Source organism: Adiantum capillus-veneris, chromosome 28 (genome assembly GCF_014529385.1).
Source record: "Adiantum capillus-veneris isolate H3 chromosome 28, ASM1452938v2, whole genome shotgun sequence".
NCBI classification, from domain to species: domain Eukaryota; kingdom Viridiplantae; phylum Streptophyta; class Polypodiopsida; order Polypodiales; family Pteridaceae; genus Adiantum; species Adiantum capillus-veneris.
In genome coordinates, this window is record NC_140958.1 from 114,154,902 (window position 1) to 114,181,464 (window position 26,563).

Below are 26,563 nucleotides of genomic sequence, written 5' to 3' on the forward strand. Positions count from 1 at the left end.
GTATGCTTTTTGACAGATTTTCTTCAGGTAAACAGTTCTTTTGGGAAGCAGCTTGTCTTAGCTTTGTGTTGAGATTTTGTGTAGAGTTTTGCTTGGATTGGAGAGGAGATTTGTGAATCTCTTGGAGGTTCTTTTGCTCTCTTGTGTGCATCTACAGTATGGCTCAATCTACGGAGAAAGAGATTTTTGGTGCGTTTACATCCGAAGACAAATTGGATGGTACCAACTATTCTCTTTGGTCTTTTATGGCCAAAAATGTTTTGGTTGGTAAAGGATTGTGGGATTATGTATCTGGAGATGAAGTTCGTCCAGGTAGCATTGCATCTGCCACGCCTGGTCGTGGTGCAACTGTTGGTGCAGGACCCTCACAAGTCACTCCAGAGCAAAAGAAATGGGATACTAAAGATGCACAAGCTATGGCTGTGATTGCCTTAACCATAAAGAGGACAATTACACCACATATCAGATCTTGCAGAACTTCTGATAATGCTTGGAACACTCTGCAAGCTATGTTTGGAGGAAGAAACGCTGCCAGAATAGAGTTTTTGAAGAAACAACATGACAAAATATAGATGGACGAAGGTGACAATATCGTCGAGCATCTTACAAAAATCAAGGATCTTAAAGAGCAATTGCTTAGCATTGATGAAGTGATTCCAGAGAAGGACTTGGTTTCCAAAACACTCAATTCACTACCACCATCTTATTTGACTTTTCAGACTTCTTTGACTCTGTCTTTGTGAGCTAATCCTGAGCCTCTTCATTTTGAAGAGTTAGTGGCTTTGCTATTGCAGGAGGATCAATCACGTAAGAACAAGTCTTTACAAGTGGATGGTATGGATCATGCTCTTGTTGTACAGAACAAAAACAAGGGTAAAGAGAGTGCTCATCACTCCAAGTCTGGTGCAGGACAGTCTTCAGAGAAGTCTTAAGGTGATTCTGACAAGTCCAAGAAGAAAGGTAAATGTCACTACTGCAAGAAACCTGGTCACTACATTAGTGAGTGTAAAAAGCGAATTGCTAAAGAAAAGAAGAAAGAGTCAAGTTTGGTTGTTTCAGCTTCTGGTGATTCTTCTATAGCTAAAGAAGAGTCTGCAAACTTTGTGCAGGATTCTTATGCTTTCTTAGTATATTCAGATTTTTCTACTTACAGTGTTGACGAGACACAAATGATTTGGTACTTTGATAGTGGTGCATCCAGGCATATTACTTCAAGGAAGGATTTGTTTTGTTCATTGGATGCAGCTCCAGCAGGAAAGAAGGTGACATGTGCAAATAATGCTTCTTATCCAATCAAAGGCGTTGGTAAGATTTTGATTACCATTTCAGATGGTTCAGATTTATGCTTGCCAGATGTCTTATATGTTCCAGGGATCAAGAAGAATTTGTTGTCTGTATCCTCTCTTGCAAAAAATGGTCTTCGGGTCATTTTTGAGGATGACAGATGTGTTGTACGAGATCGAGAGAATGGTTATTCTCTTATCACTACAAGTACGCTGGAAAATGGACTATTTGTGCTAGATCATTATGAAAAGCATATTCAGGTATGTATTGCAGAAACAAAGACTCGGGCCGTGCAGGATGCTAAGTTGTGGCATGCTAGATTTGGGCATGTTAGTTATGGCAGTTTGATGACTTTACAACGTCATAATATGGTGCATGATTTGTCTTTATTGGAGATGCCACCAAGACATGTATGTGAAGGTTGCGTTCTTAGAAAGATGCACAGATTTGCATTTTCGCAGGATGGTTCAGTTAAAGGGACACGAAAGTTACAGCTTGTACATAGTGATGTATGTCGTCCTATGAGGACGCCATCTATAGGAAACAGCCTTTATTTTGTGACCTTCATTGATGACTTTTCCAGGTTTTGTTGGGTGTATCCACTCAAAGCAAAGTCAGATGTGTTTGCAATTTTTCAACATTATGTCGCCATGGTTAAAAATGAAACAGGTTGCAAAGTACAGACTCTTCGTACCGATCGAGGAGGTGAATACATGTCAGGTGCATTTAAGGATTTTTTGGGAAAGAAAGGCATTAAACACCAATGCACTATGCCAAAGTAAAGGTTATAGACATTACAATCCTGCTACAAACAAGATTTTTGAAAGTCGTGATGTAATTTTTGCAGAAACTACTGCTCAACCTATGGTTGCTTTTGATGTACCTCATATGCAGACACATGATGTATTTGCAGGTTTGCTTCCTTCTTTTGTGGAGAATCAAGAATCACAACAGGTTGATAGTCTTGCTTTCACGGCAACAGTTGATTGTGTATGGATACGCAGGTTATTGGCAGATCTTTGTGAGTGTCAACAGGCACCCACTACCATTTTCACTGACAGTCAGAGTGCTATGGCAGTTGCAAGGAATCCAGTATTTCATGTAAGAACAAAGCACATAGAGGTTCACTACCACTATGTCAGGGAAAGGCTACATGCAGGGGAGATCACACTAACTTATTGTCCTACACAGGATAACATTGCAGATCTATTTACGAAGGCGTTATCACAAGAAAAGTTTGAAGCTTTCCGAAAAGCTTTGGGCTTACTCTCATACACATGATGATCTGCTACCTTGTACGGATTTACACTATCAAAACAGGGGGGATTTGTAGACATGTAGTAGTGTTAGTGTGTATACGCGCTTCACCAAGGGCACTTTTCTCCCACTGGGTTTTTCCCCCTGGACATCTGGTGTGAAAGGACACCTTATCTCTTAGGGTCTCATATAAGCTTTGTAGCTCTGAGTTTGTATATACTCTATTATTCTAATACAGAGAGATAGACTACAGAGATCTCGTACGCAAGCTCTGTGTCTTCTGCTTCTCCATCTTCTTCCTACTCTGAGTTGCTATCTTCCTTCTGTTTCCTGTTTCATCATCTTCAACAATGTTTGATAGTTAGCAAAGTGCAAAATCAAAATCATTCCTATGCATATTGATGACCATACCTCTCAATTCCTTGCCAGCGGGAGTGGAACCAGTTGGCACGTGGGTGAGTTGTACTATGCTCATTGTTGTTGATGAAGATACTAGCGACATCTTGGTAGGTTGTGGTTGATGGATAAACCATGCATCTCCAAAGAGCTTTCGTCTTGCCTAATTGCATCCCCCGGCCTTGGTAAGGTGTCACCCACGTCGACGACGGATAATATTTCCCAGTTTTTAGCATCTTGTGCACAGTAGACAAGAAATCGTTTCCCAATGGATGTCTCAATCTAAACTTCCAAAACATATATGTCCTATCAAATATATTTGCAGGCGTCTAACAAACTTTTTTCTTCAAGTCATCACTGCCATACAAGCTGTACAACTCTATTCCCTTGTTAATCTCGTCTGCATGAATATTATGCATCACGACTCGAAAATACGGCTGGTCTTGGTCCTTCAAGCAGTAGCCGAGCATACCCTCAAAGGTATGCATATTACGCTGTTTCAAAGCACGGCAAAGCACCATCCCACCAGTAGGCAAAGCCTTATCCCAGCCCAAGTACTGTTTCACTTTCCTTATCCCAGCCCAAGTACTGTTTCACTTTCCTATTTGCTGCGACCAAGGAGCTAGTCCAAAGCCGCATTACCATCTGGAAGTGCAAGTGAAAAAGAGTGCCGCCTCTTTCAACAGCACAAAGACCAGCAATTTTCTCCCTTTAGAGGAATGCATGCATAGAAGCTAACAAAGCTACATCAATATCACAACCCCCTACAGATACCGTGACACTAACCTCCATAACCCTACAGCTTTTCGGCTTCTCAGTCCTGCTAGTACCAGCTGGCAATGACTGCCTTTTTTGTTTTTTTGTTACATTGCCCTTAGTAGCATCCTGTTTGCAGCAGGCCTCCGCATTCCCCTCACTTGCGTGCTCCCTGCAGCAGCAGCATGCCTCCACATTCCCCTCATTTCCATGCCCCCTGTAGCAGCCCTCTACATTCCCCTTAGTTGCATGCTGTCTGCATCGGGCCTCTGCCTTGAGGCGAACCATAGGCCTTTGCATGAAACAACAAGATGCAGCACAATACAGGACGCTCTCAACCTGTTGACATGAACTCACCAAAAAATCGACACCATAAAACAAAAAGTACAACACATGTTACCTGCACCCGGTTAGATTCAGCGGCAGCCTGCGTGCGCAGTGAAAACGGACTAAACCACATTGCCACAATTGAGTAAAAAGATCCAGCATCTTACAAAATAGCCAAACACACGCGTTCCTGTCGACCAGTAAGTGCCGCCAGCTGTCCTGACACACGCCAGACCGCCAAGCTCGCCTCCGATTTGCTTCCTAAAGTTTAGTTCGCATCTACAGAGATTCGCACTAATCCCCGCAGGAAAAACCCGTTTTGGGCACCTACTGGCTCAAATAAAAGGAAACCCAATTCTCTCTCTCATTCCCCACCGAGATTCCCTCCACCTCCCTCGCCTCGCCCATGTATCCTCCTCAGCTCGCCCTGCTCCTGCTCCACAAGGCACATGCACGCTGCTGAGGTTGCTCGTTAGCCAACAGCCTTGCCCCACTGCCCCGTACATGCACGCGCACGCGCACACACACACACAGTTGCAGCACCCGAGGGAAGACAGAATTTCCCCCATGCAGAGTGCTCGTTAGGCGATCCACCGCTACAAACTGCCACAGAGAGAGAGAGAGAGAGAGAGAGAGAGAGAGAGAGAGAGAGAGAGAGAGAGAGAGAGAGAGAGAGAGAGAGAGAGAGAGAGAGAGAGAGAGAAGAGAGTCTCCCCACCACCTTTCAACACCAAGTGTCAAAAAGAGAGAGACACAGGCTGACGCTTGACACCTACCCCAAGCTCCATGCTCCATGCGCCACCTACCCTCAGTCATTGCCTCTCACCAAGGCCTTCCTCCTCTGGACTTTTAAAGAATCCTCTACAGATTCCCATCTTCAACAATTTTTTCAAAAACCACTAGACATACTGGCTTATACGTATATGGCTCTATCTCAACTTTACTTCCTCGAATCATCACGAGTGCCTTTTGCACTTAACTGTACACCAGAAAGTTTGTAAGCAGAGCAAGGGAGTCGACCCCGCGCGGATGAACGAATGACGCCATTTTCATTCACCTAGCCAACTGGACTTGTTCTATGTGCTGCTCAAGCCGCGGCTGTCTTCACTTTTTAAAAAAACTACGACAGCCCATGCACAAGCTATCTCCTCTTGCTTGGCATCTACACGACATGTCGTCTGCCACGTTGTTGCTCCCTCCTCCACTGACACCTCGCCTTCAATCCCATCACTCTTCATTTCCTTCGCTTTTAGTTTCCTTTGCATTCAGCATTTTCCTAGATTCTCATTAAATTATTGAGTCTAGAATTGAATCGACATACAAGTTCCCTTTCTTGAAAAATCAAAATTTCCACAAGAATCTAAAGCAATACTCTTTATTTCACCAAAGCTCATCACAATCTTGGCATGGGCTCCCTCATGGCTACTAAGTTGTGGATTCCCCCTCAAGGACCCTATGTCAATCAAAGATTCTCCTAGAATGTAATTGGGATTTCTCAAAAGGTTGAGCCAATGATGGATTTGACACCCATCTTCCCTTGTTATGCAATAGAAGCTTAGCAGGATGGATAGATGGTGGATGGGTACTCTAAGACATTAGTGCACGGATGAAGGTCGTTTAATTTATTGCTTGACAAGTGTCCCCAAGGGGATTTAAAAGTCTTGTGAATAGAAAGAAATGATGGTCTTTTAAATGCTACTCCGAAGTTGCATTCACCTTTTTCAGTTAAAAAGTTTATTCATAAGAGTTTGATCCCATGATACGAGATATTGATAAAGGATCTATCATTTACAAACTTCATAAAGATTCATTTTACTAGTTTTACTATTTTCATGCTTATTCAATATATCTTTCTTTATGAAGAAAACACTGAAATATTTTTTTTAAATGTTTTTATTTTATTGTTTTTTATTTTACTTCCTTCTCATTTTATTCTGTTTCAAAATGTTGATGTGCAATGTGCACCTTTCAGATTATTTAAGCGGGGCCTTTCATAATATATAAAGCATTTGTGATTTTATATATATAATAGATAATACAATTTTATATTAAAACACAACAAAATTTAATGTGATTATATATGTATAATAAATAATACAATTTTATATTAAAATACAACAAAATTCCATGTGATTGTAGACACGTATTTAAACTTACTCTCTCTCATCTCCCCTTAACTTAGCAGTCCTTTGTGCCTCCTCGTCTTGTTTGGCATGCTTGAAAATAGCTTTGAAGAACAAAAGATTAAACAATATATTCATAGGAGTTTGATCCCATTATATGAAATATTGATAAACATTTAAGGACTTCAAAAAAATTAATTTCACCAAATTGTTTTATTATTTTCAATGTTTATTAAATCTATCTTTCTCATAAGAAAACATTAAAACATTGTTTTTTTAAATTTCTAATGTGGCTTTTTATTTTAATCCTTTTATTTTACTTTTTATTTATTTAGTTTGTTTGAAAATCAATGTGCACATTTTACCTTATTATTTAGGTGGAGCCCTTCGTATTATATAAACCATTTGTGATTATGTATATGATGGATAATACAATCTTATATTAAAATACAACAAAAATTTCATGTGATTGTAGACACTTATTTAAACTTACTCGCCCTCATCCCCTTTAATTTAGCAAGCCTTAGTGCATCCTCACCTTGTTTGAAGAAAGTGTAACCTTGAATTAGAAAATAAAAAAAGGAAAAATACATTGACCCACAAGTAGGGGGTGGGTCACCCCATGGATGGGTACATTCGTATGTGGGATGGTTTAAAATATAATCTACCCATTGACTATGAAGGGGAATTCTTTTTAATCCCTCTTTGCAAGAGAAACATAAACTATGGATGGTCTCCTCTGTGAGATCCCTCGTTGAACTAGGGGAGAGTTGAGGGTAAGCTGTTGAGTTGTGGATTCCCCCTCAAGGAACGTATGTGAATCAAGGATTCTCCAAAAATGTAATTGGGCTCTCTCAAAAGGTTGAACCAATGGTGGATTTGATATCTATCTTCCCTTCTTATGCAATAGAAGCTTAGCATGATGGATAGATGGTGGATGGGTACTTTCATATGTGGGATGGTTTAAATGATAATTTACACATCGACTATGAAGGGGAATTCTTTATAATCCCTCTTTGCAAGAGAGATTATAAACTAGGGATTCTCTCAATTATCAACAAGCTCAAGATATCCACACTCAAACTTCATTTAATCCTTACAAGAAATGCCTTATTAATCAAAATTTCGGTTAGGCAATGATCTCCTCTAGAATTGGAAAGGATCAACAAAGTTGTGGATGACCTGCTAGCCCAATGTGAAACTATCCCTTCACACATTGATTGGGCCTCCAAACCCCACCTTGTTAAGAAAGACATGTCTTACCAATTTTACATTGACTTTTGGGAACTCAATCAGGTTACCCAACTTGATGTTTATCCATTGCCTTGGCTTGAGGACCTCTTTGATAAACTCAGACAATCTTGTTACTTCCCATTCCCCTGACATAGCCTTTGGTTATTGTAAAATCCCCCTCAACCCTAAAGATGCCCATTAAAAAAGCATAATTGACACTCCATTGACAAACGGTGTGAAATGATCTTGCAGGTTATCAAGGATACTCACATCAATCTTCTCATCTTGACATATTATAGAGAAACAACTAGTTATCAACGACGTAAATGTGGTTGAAAGTACGACTTTCTTTGAATTCGATGAGGATTTTTCATGAATAGAGGGTTTGTTTGAAGAAAATATTGATTTTTCTTCAATAGGAGATGGGATGGCACTGAGAGAGGATTGGGAGTTGAGGTAGAAGCCATGAGCTATTGAGGGTGCATCCCAAAGAGAGGAGGATATGCTTTCACAACAATTACCTAAGGGTTTCCCACTAGTGTCGCCCAAGTCATCTAAGGGTTGCCCACTAGTGCCACACAACTTACCTAAGGCCTGCCTACTAGTACCACCAAGCTAGTATTAGACGTAATGATGGATGGAGAGTGTGGCCAGGGTGGCCAAGGAGGTGATATATGGGAGCCATGAAGTAAACTTTTGGCAAAAGAAGAACTTAAGCTCTTTGGAGTGGATGAGATGGTAGATAAGGATATAGCGCTTGGGGGTGCACCTTACAAAATCATCTATATCACATGCGATTAGATCCTTATAAAAAAACCCTTTACACATTTTGTGCATTGGAATAATAATATGCCTCTTTCTTCATAATCTTGCAACTTTTTTTGAAAATTGAATTATAAGGCCCCTCTGGTAAGTGTAAATATGTAACCGGTATGAGCTATAATATACCCTCCTGTCGAGCACATGTTATACACCTACATACCTTGAGGTGCACCCTCCTAGTATTGTGTCACCAAGGAGAGCATCAACATAGAAGAGGAAAAAGTAGCTGAAGGATACCAATATGTCGTAGCTCCAAATCTCTTTCCATAGACGAAAAAGATGTCCTTGGCCGCACATTCAAAGAATTTTGTGCAAAAAGAACATGTTTGGAACTACTAGAAGTAAACTTATGATCTTATATTTTTATTGGTACAATTGCTCATGTGATGGATTGCATGTCAAACAATGATTCTCTAATTGATGAACAATACTTGATAGATTACTCCACTAGTTGTTGTTGCATATAGCATTGTGGCCTAAAATGTGAAGCTCATTGATTATTGCCAACACAAGAGTAGTTTTCCCATTAAAAGTGTAGGTGAATTGCATCTTTGATCACTCTATTACATTTCACTATTTTAAATGTTAGTGAGGTTGCAGCATGGCATTCCGCATGTTGTTGGTGATCTTTTCATACATTCTTTGTGGGGTATGGATGATTGTATAAGTAATGGCCAAGTTCTTTGAAAGTTACAAAGCAAAGCCCTTTTCTGATGAAGGAAAAGTATTCGAGGGGAGAGGATGATAAGGATGAAAGTCAAAATTCTTTTGAGGGGTGGCGCTATTGTAAGGGAAGGGGGGTGGGGTTGATGGGTTAGTGTTTGCAAACAAACCTGAATTTAGTGTATTTTTAATGGGTTAAAATTGCAAAATCATGGCTAGCTTTCAACCTTATCTCCAAGGAATCGATAAAGTTTTAGTTAAAATACAAGTGAATGCTTCAAATATTAACCTAAAAAGTCAAAAAGATCTAAGTATGTGTGTATGCGTGTGGTTTCTTTTGTCCAAAAAAAAAACATCCTAATCTCGCTTTCCTTTTGTCAAAAACAAAAGTTATCATCAAGAGAGAGGGTGCCGGTCATTTTTATGAAGGGTGAGTGGGGACAGGTCGACTACACTCCTTTTCTTTTGGGTAAAATGTGAAGCCTTAATTAAGATGAGAAAGTGGGAGGAGACGTAAGGCATTAAAGTGTCGAGAGAAGTCAATGGCTACTTCAACGGGAGATCAAGGTGTTAGCATCAGGAGCCCACACTAGGGTAGAGAAAAAAGCAACAACGGCAACCCTTGAGGTGTCTCCCCGCCCTTCCCCTTCTTGGCCACCTCCCCTTGCTCTGTATCGTCCCTCATATATTCCTCACAAACATCAGCAAGAGCTACGTCCCCCTCATCTACCTCCACTTTGGCTCTATCCCAATCATCATTGCCCACCATGGCTTGCCCCATCATATAGGCCCATGACCAAAGTTTGTGGATGGGAAAAGGCTAATGTTGAGGTTGTTGGATGCCAAGTGAGCATTCTCAACCTTTAGTATGACGACAGGCCAAGAATCCTTCTGTCAAAAAAGAAACATTGTACGTTGACTCCTTTTGCCACTACTTTTCATTTTAAAGCAAAAGTCGCTTGACGATTATCATGCATATAAACAAAAGTTTCTATGCTTATGGACTCTTTGGTTGAGCAGTCTCCCTAACCCTAGGAACGGGGCCGAGTTTTTGAGAAAAACGAAAGGTTCATCATTGGACAATTTCTAGCTTTAACAACTAAGGTAGTAGTGGGTGAACCTGAAAACTTTATTGAAGCTGAGCAAAGGGCTACTCAATTTTTTTGTAAAATGAAGTGCGTGCAAGATTGTGACTCTCATCATGAAGACAATTCAACAAGGGAGTTACGACAAAGGTCCAACCATCATGACGTCCTAAAAAGTCACATTAAAGGTAATCGACAGGCTCAATAAGTTGATGGACAATTTGACCATAATTTTGTGTAAGGTGTAGGACCAAAAGAGTCATCTCAATGCTCAATGGAATGAGACCCTAAACCTAGGCTAGTGATAGAGTGCTAGAATTGTGAAGAAAGGGGACATGGCATGTACAAATGTCCCTATCCAAGAGGCGAACCGGGAAGGCCAAATCTAAACTACCCTATGATGAATGCAAGCAACCCTCCGCAATAACCACTCTTGCTACAAGAAAGGAACATGGAACCAAGTGAGGCCACCACCATCTACCAGCAGTGGAGGAGAAACTATTCCACCTCTACCAAATCTCGGTGTGCATGAAGTAGAGGTAGTTAATCCATCTCAAAGGAATGGAAACATCATAGAAGCAAATGGTATAAATTTAGCTCGATGTAAAGAAAAGATGCAAGAGGATCAACCGAAGAGCACTAAGAAGAAGGGGAAGGAAGAGAGAACCAAATTGAGGAGAAGAAGGCAGGTCAAGACTTTCCACTTGGTCATGAAAAGGATCCATACAATTTGATTGACGATATGCAAGGTAAGGGTCCCAATATTTATTGGCCTTAAGTTTTAGCCCTATGTTCACAAGTAAGGAAGGAGGTTGCACAAGTGATAAGCACAAGGGTGAAAGTCAATGGAGGGATAAAAATTGCACAAGTAGTGGCTCAAGAGGAAATCACTCTAACACTTGATTGCTACATAAAGGGTAGGCTTCTCAAAAGAGAGCTCGTAGATGGAGGTTCTCAAATCAGTATCATGAAAGAGAAACTCATGAACAAATTGGGGTTGAGGATCCAAGAGCCTACACAGATTAAGGTAAAAATGGCAAATAATGGTAAGGCACATTGCTTGGGGATTACTAAATCTATGGGGATGGAGGTCCTTGTGTGTTGATTTTTTTTGTAATGACCACCAAGGGAAATGGATATCCCATTATCCTTGGTCGGCCTTGGGTAATGCAAATGCAAGCCTTGCAGGATTGGAAGACAAGGGGGCTTATATGCAAAAATGAAAACCATAGAAATGTAGTCTACAACGTGAAGGAGCAAAGCCAAGAAAACCTATAGGAGGCGTCTACACCAACTAAAAATGATGAAGAACTCACAACCACAAACTCAGAAGAAGAAAAGAGTGACCTCACCATTGAAGAAGAGTCCTTTATAGAAGCCGCTGGGAGTAAGAGTCAAACCTCGCCAATCAGATGACAAAAGAAAATATGTCACAAGAGCAACCACAAGGACATAATGAGGTGATGATAGAGGATATGCTAGTCAAAACCCTCACACACAATGACAAGAGAGAGTACAAGAAAATTCACTAACTTGTTTGTGAAAGACTTCATTGATGTGAGAGGAGTTGATGCTATCCAACATCACATGAGCTAAAGCCATAAAATCACCCGCGAGCACAAAAGCTACAAAAATTGGGTGTTGTAAATGAGGTGACACTTTTGAAGGAGGTTAGAAAGCTACTATTTGCATGTTTCATCTATCTAGTGGAAAATTTAGAGTGGGTATCCCCAATGATGGTGAAAGAATGGCAAGTGGAGGGTGTGTGTGGACTATTGACCACTTAATTAAGCAACTAAGAGGGACCACTTTCCTCTTCCTTTCCAAGATGATATCATAATGAAGCAACAGGACATGAAAAGTACATTATTTATGATGATTATTGGAGCTATTTCCAAATACACAGTGCAAAGGAAGATCAAAGGAAGACCACATTCATTACACCATGGGGATGCTTTGCATTTCGGGTCATGGATTTTGGCCTAACTAATGCACCAGCCACTTTCTAGCGGTTCATGAATTTTTGTTCCAAGCTTTCTTTGGGAACTCAATAAGGGTGTTCATTGATTGATTTTGTATCTATAGCACAAGGTCTTTACATGTACAAAGAGTAGAAGAAGGATTACAACACTCAGATAACCTTGGAGGTTAGTTCAAGCCAGACAAGTGAGGGGAGATGCAGACGAAGTCAATAAGGGCATTCGTTCATGGCTTTTGTATCTATAGCCCAAGGTATTTACATGTGCAAAGAGTAGAAGAAGGAGCACGACGCTTAGATAACCTTGTACGACAATTCAACCCAGACAAATGACATGTTGGGGAAAATGAAGTCATTTTTCTTGGCCACAAAGTATCACAAAGAGAAATTGATGTAGACTATCCAAATCTAAAGCTCTCATGGAATTACCATTGTCTAAAAGCAACAAGGAGGCCACATTATTTATGCGAAAGGTGAAATACATGGCAAGGTTTATTCGTTTAGCTTCAGAGTTATTGCACCCACTCCAAAAGCTACTCACAATTTAAACATGAAGGTGGAGGACACTTTTTGTTTAAGTGCATCTTCTTTGGCAATTTGAATGTAAGCAAGTAGAGTAAAGTATCAATATTTATGCTAATCATTGTCTTTGCGAATTTTTGTACCAAGGTAAATGTTAAAGTGTCTAGAACCATGATGACAGTTAAGTGCTAAGACACAAAAGATGTTTTAGAATTTGTGGATGAAGTTTGTGATGGGAAAATTATGAATGGAGTCATTTACAAAGTGCAAATTAAACTAGCTCCATTACCTGTAAATATATGATCCATAACCAAAACTTCATCTTGTCATTTTTTTCAACAAGCGGTGGCATCATGAGAGTGGTGAATTGGACCCTCTAGGTCAAACCTTGAAGATTATGCTAAAAACCCCATTCAAGACATCGATCTGTGGATAAGCAATAAGCCCTTGGCCATTTTGAAAAAAAGATTCATGTGCCCATTGCAACAAAAAAGGTAAGATTTACAAAATGAAGAGAGGTTAGCTATACAAAAGTTTTATCTTAATACATAATGTTCAGGGACTTCCTTAATGTTTCTACTTGAATTTTACTAGGATTCCTACGGCTCTTCCTGGTGTTTCTTGTGCTACATGTACCCTCCTTAGACACATTGTTGTGGTAGATGGCTCATTCTCATTCTCCAACCTTGCTTGCCCCTCTACCTCCATACTTTTCTCTTCCTCCTTAGCCTATTTTTGTGTTCTTCTTGTACTCTTTCTTGGGGTCACTATTCATTAGCATCTTTCTTGGGGTTCTTTTTCCAACTTTTGGCCTTGATGTTCATGCCTTTAGGGTCTTTTGCACACTAAGAATGTAGCTGACAATCTTTGCCCTAACCCATTAAACATGCTTTTCAGGGTAGCAATCCTTGTTGATCTGTTAAAGGATATAATTTATACTATGTAGCTTGTAACAACTATGTAAATATGTGCATAGTCTTTCAAAAAGCAATTAAATTACCCTAATATTCTTGTTTGAGTTGCAATGGATGCATTCAACTATTAATTTAGCATTTGCTATAACTCTTCATTCATAGGCAAAGGAATCTATTTGTAAGGGAGTTTGCACAAAGAGGTGGAAAAAAATGAGATATTATTGCAAAACCATTACTTCACTCTAAAACATATCAAAATTGTATTGTAACTTTTAGAAACTCCATGAGCTTGGGAATAGGTGGAGAATGGTCAATTACATCAACAAACCTTGAGGCAACACTATTTTTTCAAAAAAGAAGAATATCAATCCAAGACTTATTTCAATTAAAATAGGAGCAAAGGTCACTTATAGCCTTGCCATTCCATGAGCTTGATCAAAAGAGTTCAAACTGTAGCATGTCTTATCAGTGATATCAATGGCTATGAGGATCCAATGTGAGTTGTGAACGAAGAAAAGTAGTTGGTGAAAATCAAAGATAGAACCATAAAATTTAGATAATCGTGTCAAACAACCTTACCTTTTAATAAGGGGAAAAATTCAACTCACAAATCTCAAAATCAACATTGGAGAGCCAAATCTGAGTTAAATGATAGATGATTTATGTTACCATATGCATGTGGTAGTGATGTGTGTGATCACACTAAGACTGCTGGGGCATTTTTTCCCTCTTTAGGAGGTTTTTTCCCTCGAGCATTGTATATACGCCCATCACTCTAGGGCTATCTATCTTTCCATTGCATACTAAGTAACACACTCTCTATTGTGTGCCTTGAGCTTCCTTCGTCTTCTCCAAGCTGTGTGCATTTCTCTGAAACCCTAATTCCAACAATTGGTATCAGAGCAGGTCGCATCCTCCCGGGCTTAGTCGCCAGCTGCTCCAGCACACGCCTACTCACATTCCCCGATTTCAGTGAGCTTTGGCAAGCGTTCCTAGGTCAACAAAAATTTCGGGCATGCTCGAAGAGCTCAGTCTGCTCAGATTTTTGATTCAGGCTCATTTCGGCCTCCATTTCCACTACAAGCAGTACTGCACAGGCTATTTCATCAATTTGTGCAGAATTTCTGTCAGTGCGGTTTTTTGCATAACAGGTGCCTCGTAGTCTCTACGGTTTGTGCAATATAGCAAGTGTTGTTCCCGCTCCGTTTCTCCTATTTTTGGGCAGTTTTCACATCAGGTGCAACATTTACCATGGGTGACAACAACACATATGTGTTCAAGATGTTTGTTGCTGAGGACAAGTTGGATGGGGACAACTACCCTATGTGGGCTTATATGATGCAACATGTCCTTGTGTCAACGAGCATCTGGAACATTTTGCAGGGCATTGATATACGTCCTGGTTCTGAGGATGTAGGCGATGTTGAGGATGTTGCAGGTCTTGCTGCAAGGATTGCTGCTATTAGAGTTGTTTTGCATACGGCAGAACAAGCTCGCTGGGATGTAAAGGATGCGCAGGCTCACGCATTGATTGTGTTGTCTCTGAAGCTCACCATTGTTCCTCACATTCGTTCAGCAAAATCTGCAAAACAGGCTTGGGGTATTCTAGCAGGTCTTTATGCAAGCAACAATAAGGCTAAAATTGCTTTGCTTCGTAAAGAGCTGGAATTGAAGATTATGCATGAGGAAGATGATATGGAAACTTTCCTTGCTAGTGTCAAGGATATCAATGAGCAACTTATTTCTGCAGGTGAAGTCATTTCAGACAGTTCCCTTGTGCAGACTGTTCTTCATGCCTTACCAGATTCCTACCAGACCTTTGCTAGTACTTGGAGACTGATGACCCAAGGAAATCCTGAAGTTATCAAGTTTAATGCATTATGCACATTGTTGTTGCAAGAGTCACTTTCCAGAAAAAACAGAACTAGACAACGTGCAGTTGAACAGGCTTTTATTGCTTCTCAAAGAAAGGGTGGTAACAGCAATGCGGCCACTTCTTATAGTTCTGCTGCGAGTGGAAAAACTTATGTTCCTAATGCTTCTACTGGCAGAAATTCGTCTAGAAATTTTGGTGATAAGGGCAAAAAGAAGATGCGTTGCCATTATTGTAAAACTAATGATCACTTGATCAAGTCGTGTCCTAAGTTGAAGGCCAAAGAGGCTAAGAAGAAAGAGGATGGTTCCACTGCAAATGTTGGTTCCACTACAAATGCAGCCATTGTTGAGTCTTCTGTGAAAGGAGACTGTGTTGCTGTTGCTGATGCAGAATATGCTTTTAGCGGAGAGTGCACTTACAATTCTGTTGTCCATGATGCATGCTTGTCAGTTGCTGCAGATTCACACGTGTGGTATTTCGACAGTGGTGCTACAAAGAAGATTACCTCATATCGTGAATTGTTCACCTCTCTCGAGTCTGTCCCTCATGGGAATTCAATCACTTGTGCCAGCAATGCCTATTATCCGGTTCAGGGAGTTGGAAAGATTGTGCTTACTGCTTCAAATGGCAGTTCCTTCACACTTGTTGATGCACTTTATGTACCTAGGATCAAGAAGAATCTCTTGTCTGTATCCGCACTTGCTGGACTTGGACTTGTAGTCAAATTTGTGGATGACAGATGTACAATTCATTATCTCAGTTTTGGTGATGAAATTGTTGCATCTGGACTTTTGTGCCGTGGGTTGTATAAGCTCACTTTGTATGACAAGTGTGGACAAAATTTTGCAAATGTTGTTGCAGATTCAAGGGCTATTTCAAATGCAAAACTTTGGCATGCATGTTTTGGTCATCTGAATTTTGCCAGTTTGTTGCGTTTGCAAAAATCTGATATGGTTGCTTCTTTGCCGCCTCTTGAAGCACCTGTCAAACATGTTTGTGAAGTCTGTATTTTGGGTAAGATGCAGCGTTCTAAGTTTCCAAAGGATGGTTCAGTTCGGGCCACATGCAGCCTGTAGCTTGTGCATAGTGGTGTTTGTGGGCCAATGCAAACTCCATCCTTGGGCAATTACCTTTGCTTTGTGACTTTCATTGATGATTACTCTAGGCATGCATGGGTATTTCCACTTAAAGCGAAGTCCGAAGTTTTTATGTGCTTCAAACAATTTCTGGCTATGGCTGAAAATGTCTCGAAATGTACTATGGGCACCCCCCGTTCCGATCAAGGGGGGAGTATATGTCTCATGAATTCAATGCATTTATGGCTAGTCGTGGGATAAAACACCAATGTACAGTGCCTTATACACCTCAGTAAAATGGTGTTGCTGAGAGGAAAAACATGTCACTTACGGAAATGGCACGATGTATGGTCAAAAGTCAAGCTTTGCCGCATTCTTTTGGCTTGAGGCCATCGTGTGTGCCACTTATGTGCTAAATAGGTGTCCTACAAAATCTTTGCAATCTATTACTCCATATGAATCATGGCATGATAGAAAGCCTTCTATTGAGCACATGCATGTTTTTGGCTATTTGACATTTGCTTTGGTGCCACAAACACACCACAGGAAATTGGATGATAAGGCTGTCAAATGTATTTTTGTTGGTTATAGTGCTAAAAGCAAAGGTTACAGGTTATATCATCCGCAAACAAAGCGTATTCTGGTTTCACGAGATGTAGTGTTTGTGGAAGATTCTGTTCAGCCCTTGTTGTCATGTACTAGAGATAGTAACGTAAGCTCACAGGACATTTATGACACTTTGTTGCCTCTTTTCAGTGGTGGAAATACGAATGTAATTTCCAATGAGGCAAATGTACAGCCTATGGGGGTTTCTGAAAATGTTAGAGATCAGCCTATTACTGATGCAAATGTACATGATGTACTTGATGAGGAAAGGGCTGAAAATGAGCAGGCTAGAGGTATGCCAAAATGGCTGGTGCACACTTTGCGTGACAGTAAATTGGATACACCTTTGTCTAATCGTACTCGTTCAGGCTCTCGCCATGCATCTTATGCACAGATTGTTATGCTTTGGCTGTGTCTAGCTTACATGATGTTGAGGACCCTCTGTCTTTTGATGAAGCACAGAATTCAAAAAAATGGATAACTGCCATGCAATCAGAATATGATGCACTTATAGAAAATGACACATGGACTTTATGTGATTTGCCTCCTGGCAAAAAGGCCATTGGTACGAAGTGGGTTTACAAGTTGAAACGCAAGCCGAATGATGAGATCGATATCCATAAGGCTCGACTTGTTGCAAAGGGTTATGCAATGCAAAAAGGCATAGACTATGAAGAGACTTTTGTTCCCACTTGTTGTATGACTACTATGCATTTTCTATGTGCATTGGCAGCTCATTTTGGTTGGGATGTACATCAATCAGACATTGTTACTGCTTTCTTGAATGGTGACATATTTGAGGAAGTTTATGTAACGCAGCCTCGCGGTTTTATCATAAAAGGACAAGAGGACAAAGTATCAGATGTAAGAAGGCTTTGTATGGGTTGAAGCAATCTCCTCGTGCTTGGTATGAAAAAGCTGACACTCTGGTTAAACGAGGCTTTCGTAACAGTCCAGCAAAAAGCACATTGTATGTAAAGAGTGCGGGTGATGTACTTCTCATTGTGGTTCTTTATGTCGATGATTTGTTGATCACTGGACCAAATGAGGGACATATTGTTGAATTTAAGACTGATTTGCATGCTACTTTTAAGATGAAAGATTTGGGGCTGTTTCATCATTACTTGGGTATACAGTTTAAGCAGTGTGATGGTGGTATTGCCTTGTGTCAAAAAAATTACATAGAGACATTGCTATGTAAGTTTGGAGTTGAGGATTGAAAACCTATTGCCACTCCCATGGAAACAGGTTTGAAGTTGAGTCTACATGATGCTGGTGATGCTACTAATGTCACTCTTTACCAAACTGCTATTGGTTGCGTCATTTATGTATGCAACACGAGGCCAGATATTCAGTTTGCAGTCTCACAGCTCAGAGGATTTATGCATAGCCCAGGGTCTAAGCATTAGTAGGCTGTCAAGAGGATTTTCCGCTACCTTAGTGGCACTTTACATCTTGGCTTGTTTTATCCCAAGGGGGGATCATTGCCACTAGACTTACATGCTTTTTCGGACTCAGATTGGGTTGGTTGTTTTGACACACGAATGTCCACAAGTGGTTTTTGTTTCATGCTTGGCAGTTCATGTATATCATGGTTGAGCAAGAAGCAACCTACTGTGGCCACTTCGAGCTATGAGGCTGATTACAGGGTAGTCTTCACAGCTACGGTTGAGTGTGTATGGCTCAGACGCCTTAAGGCTGATTTGGGTGTTGGATAGGACACTGCCAACACTATCTACACTGACAGTCAGAGCGCATTGGCAGTTGCGAGGAACCCAGTTTTTCATGCTCACACAAAGCACATTGAGGTGCATTACCACTATGTCAAGGAGAGGCTCTCAGCAGGAGAGATCAGCTTGGCTTATGTGCCAACACAGGACAACCTTGCAGATCTTTTCACAAAGGCATTGTCTCGTGAGAAGCTTGAAGCTTTGCGCAAAGCTTTGGGCTTACTCCCCTTTGTGGATTGATCGTGTCCTCAGGGCATGGCACTTCCCTTTACTCATGTGCCAGCTCTCGTTCACCGCATCACTCCAGGGGGGATTTGTTACCATATACATGTGGTAGTGATGTGTGTGAACACACTAGGGCCGCCGGGGCATTTTTTCCCTCTTTAGGAGTTTTTTTCCCCCGTGCATTGTATATACGCCCATCACTCTAGGGCTATCTATCTTTCCATTGCATACTAAGTAACACACTCTCTATTGTGTGCCTTGAGCTTCCTTCGTCTTCTCTAAGTTGTGTGCGTTTCTCTGCAACCCTAATTCCAACAATTTAGTCCTCAAAAAGTGGGAGATGGTAGCATCCACCATCTCCACTTTCTATTGCATATCTAGATCATAATCATGCATCATCAGTCTGATAAAATACAAAGGTTAATTATCAACTTTCAACATGCTTCCTCATTTGAACTCTTTTGGTTCCTTGGCTTCTAACTCCTCCCTATCAATCTTCCTCTCTTCCCTTTCCTTCCTTAGCTCCTCATCCCCTTCCTGATTTTTGGACTTTGAACCTGGAGTTATGTTAAGGATATTAAAGGGATTCTCATCTTGAAGTGCCACTAGTTAAAAAATCTTACTAAACCTAATCCTCATAAACCTCAAGATAATTATGTATTTAGCCATAAGGAAACCCTATGGAAGTGACCTGCATAGACGTATGCATCTTGGAAAAGTGCAATCAAGATATCTTAGTAGCCACCTGCATGCAATCAAAGGCACTTCTTGTCCATCTCATATCTATTTTGAATTGCTTTACAAACTCTTAGCAAAGTCTTTAAAAGGGAAGCTTAGGAGTTGTCATCCTCAGTATCTTTTGTGCTCTTCCAATCTCCCTCAAGCAAGTGAACCTCTGTGAAACCCTTCTCTTGTTTAAAGTAGGATTGATTGGTATCTTTGTATCACTTGCTTTTTGTGAACCATCGTTTGGCCCTTTGTAGGTGGTGTTTTTTTTGTTGGAGTCTTCTTTGCTTTCTTTGGACCATGTTGCTTGTTTTCTTTTTCCTCATCAGGTGACTCCTCTTGACTAATGTCAACCTTTGGGACCTTCTTAGTAGTTTGATTAGTTCTTGCCATTGTTTAAATTTAACCTCTTGCAACATCAATCAAAGTAAAAGTATAAGTGAGTAGCTAAATAAGAGAAAAAGGATCACATGTCAAATAATACTTTTATTTTAATGTTCAACTTAGGGCATGGTTTTTTCAATAGATGAAACAAAGTAAGAGAATAAGCTCTCCATGCAAGCTTGATTTGTGTAGGGAGGAAAGCATGCAAAAACATCGGCTTCGCTAGATGGTTTCCTCATGCAAAAACAAAGTCATTGGAAGGCCCTCTATGTGAAAATAATTTGCCTAGACAGGACACCATGAAAAAAAATCAGCTTGAATGGATGATTTCCTCCATACATGAAAACCAAGTCATCAGATGGGCCTCTTTGCAACCATAATTTGCAAGAATAATACGGTGAAAAAAATGTTAGCTTCATTGGCAAGTATCCACCTAAGGTGAAAATAGCTTATTGGATCGCCCTGCATTCTTATATCACACAAGGATGCCACCATGCCAAAAAAAAAAGTGGTGAAATGATTTTGCTTATTCATGCAAGTTGAGATGATTTGGTAGAGGTTCCATGATAAATTAGAGAGGATTAGGGAAGATTTGCAGGAGATATAGGTACACCCTTGAGAAATTCCAGAAATGGTGAATGCATAGGCAAAATGCATCAATGGGAAGATGATGAAAAATGAGTTGAGGTTTGGAATGAGCTTTTTCAAATATTGCTCAACTGACCAAATCTTTTAAAAAAAGCTCGCATTCAAAGCTCGCTCCAAAAAGAGTTTTCGGAGCGAGCTTTTTTTCCCTCTCTCTCCCTCTCTCTCTCTCTCTCTCTCTCTCTCTCTCTCTCTCTCTACCTCTTTTACCAAAATAGCCACATTAGTGGGATGCCAAACTCTAGACAACATTATGGGCTTATAGGACTGCCTACGAGGTTACTACCGGTATGACACCCTTCAGAATGGTGTATGGGACAAAGGCAATGGTTTTTATGGAATTTGCAATTCCAAGCCTCATACTGGAAGTAGCACATGGAATGGATTTTTTATCAGATCTAAAATAGAGGTTGAATGAGTTATTACAGTTGGATGAGGTTAGACAATGCGCGATGCTAGAACAAGAGGTTCTCCAACAAAGGAGGAAACATTGGCATGATAGTAGTAAAATTAAGGTCAGGGAGTTCAAGAAAGGTACTCCTATATCAGTCAAAATTCGGACTGAAGAAACCTAATTTGAAGAAAGCATGGTTTGGACCCTATGATGTTGAGACTGGCGTCATAAAACAATAAGATTAAGAGATTTATCTAGAATAATGCTGCCTAGAGTCTATAATGGGGCCAAGATCAAATTATATCAAGCTAGTTCAGAGGAAATCTTAGTAGCACCAACACCAAAAAACCATTCAGATTCATAAAGTGAACTACTGGATTTATTTTACATCAAACTAGGTAAGGAAAGCTGCTAGGAATCGATGAAACCAGTAGATTGCTTGATTCCAGTTCAGACTTAGATAAAGATAGAATCATTATAGTCTTACAATCCTAATGATCATCATAGGCAATCAACAATCAAGGCCATAATCAACATGCTAGTGTTGGGTCTTAACTTTAGATGTTTACTGAATCAGACTATTATGAAAAAATGTGGCCAAGTTTATTTTTTCCTTTGAGCAAAAACATGCCAAACAACTTTTTAGTAGCAACATAGGTGGGATTGTTCTTTAACGGAAGTACCAAGCCACGAGAAAACAACTGCTCTTCTCAATCAATTGAAATAAGAGACACCCCCAGCCAAGCCGACTGAGCAAGGTCAATGCAAAGGGGCATTAGAAGATATGCCCATGACTTGGCTCAAACTTTGCCAACTCTATAAAGAAGACGACCACCATTGGGGATGAGCATACTCCACCGGCTAATACAGGGAGCAAGGACACATCCCAATCTTAGTTAGCCTTGCCAGCTCCTCCTCCAGTCCAACAAAGGTGAATGGACAGACTCGAGAGAGATCAAAAGAAACCATTAAATGGGAGCATGGTGGTTCAATAAGCAGATAGGGCAGTAGTGCCTTACCCCACTCCTCTCATCATGTATGAAACCTCTCAAACAGACATTGATGCCATCACAGATGAATGTGTCACCACTATGATGTCTCGGTGGAACACCATGGTGAATGCCATGGGACAACTAATAAAGGCCCAACAGAAGGCTCCCGATTGGGCAGTTATCACCCTTCATATGAAACTTCATGAGACGAAGACCAAGCTGGAGAAGGCAAGGTGGAAAATGGAGCAACTAAGGGCCAAAATGCTAGAACTCTCTATTGAGCACAACAATGATGCAAGAATCATGGCCTCCCAAGAAAAGGACATAGAGACACTAAAAATTGACAACCAAAGGTTAGCTGAGGAGAAGCGATTTGTAGAAGATTCAAAAGTAGAGATTCACGGGAGGCTAGAAGGAAAGAAGACTTCTCTAAAATCCCTAATGGCCAACCCTCATACCTTGAAGCAAGTTTTCACTGAGAAATACATCTGTCAATCTCTGGTAGATATTGTTTATACGAATGACAACTTGACTTTGAACATGGAGGCCCTGCAAAATCTCGTGGACACAACGAAGTTTGACTCGAAGGAAAAATCTGAGCAATATACATGAGCCCTAGTAAATCAGGTGCTAGTAGAGATGGTGGGTACCCACATATCCTTTGTCATATGGAGAGAGAGTGCTTTGTTGCTATCTTTGTAAGTAAATATTTGTACAACTCAATATTCTAGAACGTAATCATTATCAAATAGCAACTGAGTTTGGATCTATTTTAATATAGATTAAGGGCTATGGTCAACCTCCCACTTTGAAAAAGATCAAGATGGTGATATATCATGGTTATAGGGTCCAAATGGCTGACCATTTTTAAATTATTTTTTGTTGCTCTTAAATATCTTTTTAAGGAAAAATGGATATTTTAAGCTATACAAGGTAACTTATTTTCTTCTGCAAGAGGCTCAAGGAGCAATGTCCATGGAGCAGGACAACTGCTCAGCCAACAGTCGCATGCCACAAGAGATGATGATTGGGAGAGAGTATCACATAGTGATGCTCTTAGGGTCTTTTATTTTTTATTTTTTATCTTCACTGAGCTTGATGTATTCAAAGATGTAGATCACACCTTATTGAATATACATCTATTGATGTTGCCAAATTTTTTTGTTATTGAAGTGTTCATCAAACATTTATTTAATAATTTTTTTTGCTAAATAAAAATATATTGCCTGTAAAGGTGCTTGTGGACCACCTGTAATGGTCATAGAGCTCAATTAGCCATCAAAAGTAGACTGTCAAGAGTGTCAAGGTTTAGGGGTCATGGTGAATTGAAAGTGGAATATGATAACTTGATTAAGTTGATCTTATGATCCAGAACTTTCCTCGCAAGTTTCATCTGAACCAGCATGTTTATGATTTGAATCGAAATCTCCTTCATGCATTTGTAGGTTGGCTTATCACCCAAGAGCGTTTCCAATTGTAGCCCATGACTCTTCAAATACACTGTGGAAGGGTTCTTTAAATGAGGGTTTACCATGACATCCTCCTTTGTAAGAAACCGTTTAGGTACTCTATCCAACACTTGAACACAACTGGGGTGAGGTGGAAGCTGATAGATTTGTTGTTGTGGTAGTTGAGTGATTTCTAGTCATTGATCATACGTCGAGATCCCACAAACATCATCTAAAAGTGCTCCAAATTAGTGTCTCATCATGGAGAAATTATTGGACTTGAAAAGCCTTCTGCCTCCTCAGCTTCTTGTTTGATGCTAACAAAGCAGTACATGAGTTTTATTCTGAATCTAAATCTGAGTATGAGCTAGCCTCCACCAGAATGCTTTTTCCCTTGTTTGGATTTTGTAGTGTGTAGACAACAAGAGCTTGTTGTGTAGTCAACTCTTTAGAACTAGATAGGCCATTTTCTTGAGAGTGGGTCTGTTGTTCTTAATGTTGGTCCTGACCAGACTGGTGCTGATCTTGGTGTGTTGAGTCTGGTCCCTGCTAGTTGTTTTAATTATTAGAGCCAATCCCTTGGGTTGGCTAGTTCTCACCAGTTGTAGAATTTGAAGAGGATTGATCATCTTCCTCATCATCATCAACATCATTGTCAGCTCCAGTATCATCCCCTTACTCCTAGTCATCCTTCTTTCTTCCTCTTCATCATCAACACCCTCACTAAAAGAAAGAAATAAATAAAAGATTTCTTGGACGCATGAAGATTGCTACAAGTATTTGAAGTTGTTTGATCCTGCGACACCTTCTTCTCTTGCTAGTATCCACCTTATCCGTACCTGTATCTACTTTCTCTTTCCCCATGTGGCTACATGTTTCACAATCAGTCTCCATTTCTCTTTCTCACAAGCTCTCTTATTTGGTAACACTTCAGTGTCCTACTTATGGACCCCAATAATATTAACACAAAGCACATCTTCATTACCTGGAGGAGGCAGAAGCACTTGATTTTCAATCGACTGCTCTCTTGGACCATTGGGTGGACCCTACCCTCTTCCTCTACCAAACAAATGATACATACCTCCTCTTTCCCTTTGTGGACTTAGACAATCAGGAGAGTAGTGCCCCTCTTCTCCATAGTTGTAGCACCAACCTAGCAAAGGCCTAGCAATGCCTCTTCCCCCTCTTGGCTGCCCTTACTCCATAACACTTAACTGCAACTCCTACATTTGCTCAAAAAAATCCTGCACAATACACACCCATTAATGTGGTATAGTTGCCATACATCTATTTGCTTGATTCTCTTTTTGGTCTTTGTCAATGCAGATTTTGTGATTGGATAGAAGCCACTACTTTGTAGCATAGTGCACCTTGCTCAATTTTCTTCTTAATATTGTGGCTCTTTGATCAAGCTATTTCCACGGCCTCATTATAATTATTTGGGCTCTCAAAAACCACCTTTCTTTTGCACCTTGAAGTGCAAACATGCAATGAATATGTCCAATTTGAAGTACTTGCCATTAGCTAATTGCATAGTCAACGCCACTTTTGTCGAACATTCTTCAAACCAATCAAGAAATACATTGAAATCTTCACTTGCATCATGCTTTAGGGCCTTTAGCTTTGCATCCATCTCAGTCGAAGGGACCTCTTTGCAGAAATCATGCAAAAGCCACACTCATAAAGCCTACCATGCCTATTTAGGTTCACCGTCCAAAGCATCAAACCCAACTTTAGCTTTACCTCACATTACCAAGAGCATGGTTTCATGTTGCTTTCATCTATTGGGATAAAGGCAGTGTGCCTCTTGTTAGGAAATAGGACGTAGCTAAGTAGATATTAGAGTAGTTTACTTAATGGAGAGAGATAATTTTTACACACGAGAGATTATAGAGTAGAGAGAGAGAGAGAGAGAGACAGAGCACACACGATATATGTGGTTCACCCAATGTGGGCTACATCCACAGGAAAGCAACCACTCAATGGCTTTAGTACTTCAAGCTAGAAGTAGGTTACGAAGGGATTATACCCTTAATGGAACTCCTGCCTTGCTTCACTCTAACAAACTTGTACTCATCTTGTTTCATCAACTTCACAATGAATTTTATGTGTAGAGAGGCCTCCTTTTATAGGCCAAAAGGGCTGCCCTCTCTCAAGAGAGGCAATCGTGTGTAGCCGCCCTTGTGTAGACAAGTCAGAGTTGAATTCTCCCATGAGCCCATGTGTGGACGCCCTTGAGAAGAAAAGTCCGCCTAGAAATTGGCCACCGGCCAAAGACTTCTGCCCATTGGCCATTGACTATCGAACACCGGCCAACGGGCCAACCGAACAACCATTTTTCAACCGTTTTTCGGATGCCATCTGGCCATTATATTCCGGTGTGAATTTTTGGTTTTCCAACGAGTGATTTTTCTTACTCACGATGGCTTTACAAATGTGCATTTTCAAGATTAAAAGTTACAAGGGGTAAATCAGGCTCCATACCTAAGCCCTCTTACCCCATTCAAATGTGCCAAAGGCATTCGATCGCCCATCATTTGGAAACTTATTTTTTATTAGATAGAAGAATTTTATCTCACAGATTGTGGTGAGTGGCGCCACCTGCATCGTGTGCTCTCCTGCTTCTCCTCCCATGCACTCTGCATGCATTGTGCACCACTTTCGCACCCATTGCTACACCACAAGCACTGTTAGAGCATTGTGTGAGCATGCTCCAATTTTTCATGTGTGCCCTCCTCTCATCTAGAAGCTAAATTTGGAGCCTTAGCAAGTAGAAATAGAGGAGATTTGGTCTTTTTTGCCTTCATTGATAGTAGAAGCTTGAGAGCTAGAAAGCTTAAATCGAAAGCTTTGAGGGGAAGGAAAAGCAGAGAAAAGGCATGTCAACTACATTGACCTTGCTCAATGTCGTGTGCAGGCCACAGGGGTTGCAAGCACACAACCTATACATAGACAAGCTCTACAACAATAGATAGCATGTCACTCACCTCCTATGTTGCTGTCACTGAGGGAATCTCGTGCATGTTAAGAGGAAGAAGTCGATGTTTTTGCCCATCCTCCTTCTTGTCGTAGTACTCACCACTGCTCAATCTCTCTCTCTC

At 40.5% G+C, this 26,563-nt stretch overlaps 1 pseudogene; it reads right to left on the reverse strand.

The window, feature by feature from the left end:
• Nucleotides 1-3,266: 3,266 nt before the first annotated feature.
• On the reverse strand, nucleotides 3,267-3,993 carry LOC147421126 (uncharacterized; annotated as a pseudogene).
• Nucleotides 3,994-26,563: the final 22,570 nt, after the last annotated feature.